This window comes from Coregonus lavaretus (assembly GCF_964263955.1).
Source record: "Coregonus lavaretus genome assembly, chromosome: 13".
NCBI lineage: Eukaryota > Metazoa > Chordata > Actinopteri > Salmoniformes > Salmonidae > Coregonus > Coregonus lavaretus.
In genome coordinates this window covers 28,932,709-28,938,778 of record NC_140000.1, presented here as the reverse complement: position 1 = coordinate 28,938,778, position 6,070 = coordinate 28,932,709, and the positions used below count along the sequence as shown (strand labels likewise).

At 41.8% G+C, this 6,070-nt stretch overlaps 1 protein-coding gene across 1 annotated transcript in view; it reads right to left on the bottom strand.

Annotated features, from left to right (window-relative positions):
• Positions 1-6,070, bottom strand: part of LOC311140011 (endoribonuclease ZC3H12A-like) — a gene marked incomplete at its 5' end in the record, with an annotated part of 86,778 nt that overhangs the window by 8,156 nt on the left and 72,552 nt on the right. The gene's annotated exons all lie outside the window — the stretch shown is intronic.

Here is a 6,070-nt window from a genome sequence, read left to right as displayed (position 1 = left end):
GCAGGACATTGTGAGAGAAACAGATTGGTGCAGACAGCAAGACAAGGAAATGTGGGAGGGATGACAGAAATGGAGGGAACAAGAGAGAAAGAGAAAAGAGGGAGAGAAGGAGATGGGGGTATCGGACGTCTGAAAACCGTTTGACTCTAAGATTACAAATGTCCCAATTGGGACGATAAAGATGATTGATTCGATTCGATTTATTAGGCTCCCCATTAGCCGACACCAATGGCGACAGCTAGTCTTACTGGGGTTCCGACACATAACGAAAAATACATTACAGACAAAAGACTTTACAGTTGACATACATTTAAAAACATTAGCATGTAGTGTGTGTGTGCATCTATTGATTGATTGATTCTCCAGTAGCATTGCTCATTATAAACCATTGGATGTACAGGCCAAAAAAGGCCATACAAACCAACTAGACATTTAAAGGACAGTAGTGTGATCCAGTGTGTTTTTCCACACTGCTAAACTCACCAACAGCCCTGTCTCTCTCATCAATCATTCACAATGCCATTGTTCCCCGAGGTAGCTGCCTCCTAGTCTTCTCTCTTCTCCTCGTCCAAATTCCCTCTTTCTGTCCATACCTATTGTTTCAGTCCTGCAAGCCAAAGAGTAAAAGTTAAGACACATTAGTGAAGAATACGGTTGGATTATCCCAGACGATCCTGTTGTGTTTAAGAGTGAACTCTTTCTCTCTTCACTTTTCTTAACGTTTCTTATTCTTCTTGTGAAAGGGCACAGAGAGAATGGTTCAAGGGGTAACCAATCCACAAGTGTTCTTGGAAAAACTTCTTTAAAAAGTACCTTCAGTGTGTGTGTGTGTGTGAGCATGCTTGTACAGTGGGGAGAACAAGTATTTGATACACTGCCGATTTTGCAGGTTTTCCTACTTACAAAGCATGTAGAGGTCTGTAATTTTTATCATAGGTACACTTCAACTGTGAGAGACTGAATCTAAAACAAAAATCCAGAAAATCACATTGTATGATTTTTAAGTAATTAATTTGCATTTTATTGCATGACATAAGTATTTGATCACCTACCAACCAGTAAGAATTCCGGCTCTCACAGACCTGTTAGTTTTTCTTTAAGAAGCCCTCCTGTTCTCCACTCATTACCTGTATTAACTGCACCTGTTTGAACTCGTTACCTGTATAAAAGACACCTGTCCACACACTCCACAGACTCCAACCTCTCCACAATGGCCAAGACCAGAGAGCTGTGTAAGGACATCAGGGATAAAATTGTAGACCTGCACAAGGCTGGGATGGGCTACAGGACAATAGGCAAGCAGCTTGGTGAGAAGGCAACAACTGTTGGCGCAATTATTAGAAAATGGAAGAAGTTCAAGATGACGGTCAATCACCCTCGGTCTGGGGCTCCATGCAAGATCTCACCTCGTGGGGCATCAATGATCATGAGGAAGGTGAGGGATCATCCCAGAACTACACGGCAGGACCTGGTCAATGACCTGAAGAGAGCTGGGACCACAGTCTCAAAGAAAACCATTAGTAACACACTACGCCGTCATGGATTAAAATCCTGCAGCGCACGCAAGGTCCCCCTGCTCAAGCCAGCGCATGTCCAGGCCCGTCTGAAGTTTGCCAATGACCATCTGGATGATCCAGAGGAGGAATGGGAGAAGGTCATGTGGTCTGATGAGACAAAAATAGAGCTTTTTGGGGATGCTTTTTGCAAAGGGGACAGGACGACTGCACCGTATTGAGGGGAGGATGGATGGGGCCATGTATCGCGAGATCTTGGCCAACAACCTCCTTCCCTCAGTAAGAGCATTGAAGATGGGTCGTGGCTGGGTCTTCCAGCATGACAACGACCCGAAACACACAGCCAGGGGCCAGGGCAACTAAGGAGTGGCTCCGTAAGAAGCATCTCAAGGTCCTGGAGTGGCCTAGCCAGTCTCCAGACCTGAACCCAATAGAACATCTTTGGAGGGAGCTGAAAGTCTGTATTGCCCAGCGACAGCCCCGAAACCTGAAGGATCTGGAGAAGGTCTGTATGGAGGAGTGGGCCAAAATCCCTGCTGCAGTGTGTGCAAACCTGGTCAAGACCTACAGGAAACGTATGATCTCTGTAATTGCAAACAAAGGTTTCTGTACCAAATATTAAGTTCTGCTTTTCTGATGTATCAAATACTTATGTCATGCAATAAAATGCAAATGAATTACTTAAAAATCATACAATGTGATTTACAGACCTCTACATGCTTTGTAAGTAGGAAAACCTGCAAAATCGGCAGTGTATCAAATACTTGTTCTCCCCACTCTATGTGCGATATGCATGTATGCCCTTGAGCAAGGCACTTAAGCCTAATTGCTCCTGTAAGTCACTCTGGATAAAAGTGTCTGCTAAATTACTAAAATGTTAAATGGAGATGGAGGTATGGTATATCAATGTCGGTAATAGCATTCAAAACCGTGCCTCACTTTGAGTTACTATTTTATGTGTTCGACCGATTTGAGGTGAGCCCTAATACTAATATTTGAGTTCCTTTCCAGGCAGCAGACAAACATCTTTAATATCTTGACTAGAGACTTCTGAAACAAGCAGCCATAGGCCCTTTCATCACTCAGCAACAGTGTACTTGACTGCATTATAATGAAGAGTAGCACTGTCAGTATGGTACGCTGTCTCGCAAACTGACAACTGTAACAAATATTGCCTGTCTGCATAACAGAGCATTTTCACAAAATACAATTATGTTCAGATTTATCTGTATATTCTCTGAATACTCTGCAAAGTGGATATGAGGGATATGAGAAATAATGGGTTCTAATGTATTGCATCCTGTGTGAGACGTCGTGTCACAGTAAGTCTGTCTCAAAACAACTTCTTTATTGGTTTTATTTACCATTATTGTTAGCTCTGACCAAAAATGAATGATTGTTTCTTCTCCAGACAGAGATTGCAAAGTAATTTCACAGTTTCCCTCCTTTTATTTGTAGAGAAAATACATTTTCCTAGGAAGCTGCTCGCTCTCTCTCTTCTTGAACAGATGTTGGACTGTCTGTATTGCACCGTGCCTGATTAACCCCGAACGTCGCATTGCTAAATTTGGATGCTCTAGATTTTGGTTCAGCACAGTCATATGATTTAAGTGTTGCTTTGATAAACATGGAGGTGCTTCTTCATCTTGCCTTCGTTTTGGGGACTCGGCTGCTGTCTTATCTTATTCTCTCTGAATTTTCAGTCTTTTGGAAACAAATTGTGGAATACAAAATCACAGTGCGTTATCTGATCCCCTTGCCTTCACTGCTAAAAATAAGGGTACTTTGCAGTTCTATATAGAACCCTTTTGAGGGCCATATATGAAGTGAACCATTGAACCCTTTTTTTATAGCACTATTTTTTTATAGCAGTGCAAGAAACAAATCATGGAACACAAAATTACAGTGATGGTGTGCTTTATTCGACTCCTTTGCTACATCATTCTGAAAAATCTAGTTCAAATCGATCACATGTAACAGTTCTTTCATAGATATACTGTAGATAGTGTCTGATGATATCAATTGATTGATGGTGAAATAAACAGTATTCCATGAACAGTACGGTAAATTGTCTGTGGATAGATAAAGCTTTATTGGGTATTTTGCCATGATAAAGTGCTTTTAAGGGAGCCCACTGTGAATGCATCACTACTGAAATCATCAGACATGCCTGTGCATGCTCACCATGATGTGGCCAAGATGTGCACTCCAAGGAGTCACTGCCCAGCTCCAAGAGCTCACCAGAGCTACCCTATGTCAATATTTGTGTTCACAGTAACACTCATTTGTTATTGCTGAGGATGGACAGTTAATCTTGCCTTGTGTCCTATTTAATATTCCTGGCAAACAACTGGATTTATAGACTAACAGCTCTCTTGCTGTAGCCAGTTGACTTAAGCCCCGCAATTAATTCAAACATGGTTTTCGGTGTGGGAAATCATTCAGTGATGGCAGTTGCCTTCATTAATAACCCCTCGTCTTGGTGTGGCTACAACACTTCTAGCATGCTCTTCAATGCACCAGGCTGCTGAGGGATTAGTAAGTATTAGTGTGTTCATGGAATAATAGCATACCAGATATAAAAAAAAATACAAATATTTAACCACTGTGACATAAAATCTAAATGAAGCTATCATAAAGTTGCAACAAAAAAAACACAACATTGAAAATGTTGAAATTAGGAAAATGATCAGTGTGCCCATAAGGTATACTGTTTGTGATGTCATGTAGCATTGTTCATAATCTGCCACAACCCAGTCTGTCTGTCTGTGAGTCACAGATCTATCAGTGCTACAATGATGAAGGTGTTACAGTATTTGTCAATCGGATGATTCACTATACTATTTACCGCAGAGTAATGATCAAACCTAGAATTATGGCATCTCTTATCGTAATACATGTAATTTTACCAGACAAAACCGATAGGTCACTGTGATCCTTTCCAGCCCCAGGCTCTTATTTATTCACCAATTGTCATACAGGGATATACGGGTAGTGTGGATTTAGCTGGGGGTGTATTCATTAGTTCAAAACGTATGCATGTACATCAAATGTGAACCGAAGATTATTTTACCTTTGTTGTTCTTAATTTGTTAGTTTATTTATTTGTTTGTTGTTCCTTTCTTCTGGAAAGCACAAAATGCTAAACAATGTGTCGTGGTAAATGTTTTGCAATGGGAAGCGATGAAAACAAGAGTTTCTATTGCACAAATTCAGGTAGGTACCTCCCCGTTTCATCCTGTTTCCGTTGTTAGGTTCCTAGTAAATACACCCCAGGTTTACCTTATTATTACTTTACATTTCCATACCACAGGACATAGCGCAAAGTTTAGCGGACGTTTCTTGCCCAGCTCTAAGTATGGACATGACACAGACATACAGTACATCATAGTGTAGGTTCCAGCCATGTCCCAACCTGAGTTAGGACCCTCTGCATAACACTTAGCACTCGAGAGTACCATCAATACCACTGACCAGAGAAACCAAGGGGTTTCTGGGTTTGGGGTGGCAGTACTTCTAGACTTCAGGGTTGCTACTAGAGCACATCACACAGATAACTAGCTAGCGATTTGACATGGGCTTCAAAAGCATGAAAGCAGATTGAGATATAGATGGACTTGAAAACCATTCATTACACATGCACTTGATGTCTCTTTGATCGGAATTTACTTGATGCTGGTGAGTGGGTCTGTGGCCACTTAACCAGCTGCAGCCTAGGCCCATTGTGACAAATGAAGACCAAACCTGATTCATTTCCCTCAATCAATATTGCTGGCTACTACCCTATTGCAGACTGCTCCTCTCTTAGGACCTAATTTCCTGCATCTGATAATTATTTCCCATCCACGCACACACACACACACGCAGTCTTGTACAGCTAACATTTACATTTACGTCATTTAGCAGACGCTCTTATCCAGAGCGACTTACAGGAGCAATTAGGGTTAAGTGCCTTGCTTAAGGGCACATCGACAGATTTTTCACCTAGTCGGCTCGGGGATTAGAACCAGCGACCTTTCGGTTACTGGCACAACGCTTTTACCCAATAAGCTACCTGTGGGGACACGTAATTCAGTCCCATTCAAAATCCTATTTTCCCTAACCCTAACCCTAACCCGTACTCGTATCCTTACTCTAACCTTAACCCTAACCCTAACCTTAACCCAAAAACCTAACTTTAACCCTAACCCTAAAACTAACCCTAGCTCCTAACACTAACCCTTAACGTAACTGTAACCCTAACACTAATTCTAACCTTAACCCCCTAGAAATAGCATTTGACCTCGTGGGGACTAACAAAATGTCCCCAGTTGGTCAAATTGTTGTTTGTTTACTATTCTTGTGGGGACCCACAAGAATAGTTAAACACGTCCACACACACACACACACACACACACACACACACACACACACACACACACACACACACACACAAATTCATGTGAAAAAGACAGGATCTGGGTGTCATGGCAACAGGGAACATCAAAATCCAATTGAACAGAACTTCCTCCCACTTCACCAGATCGACAAATAACTTCCTCCTTTACCCTCCTTCT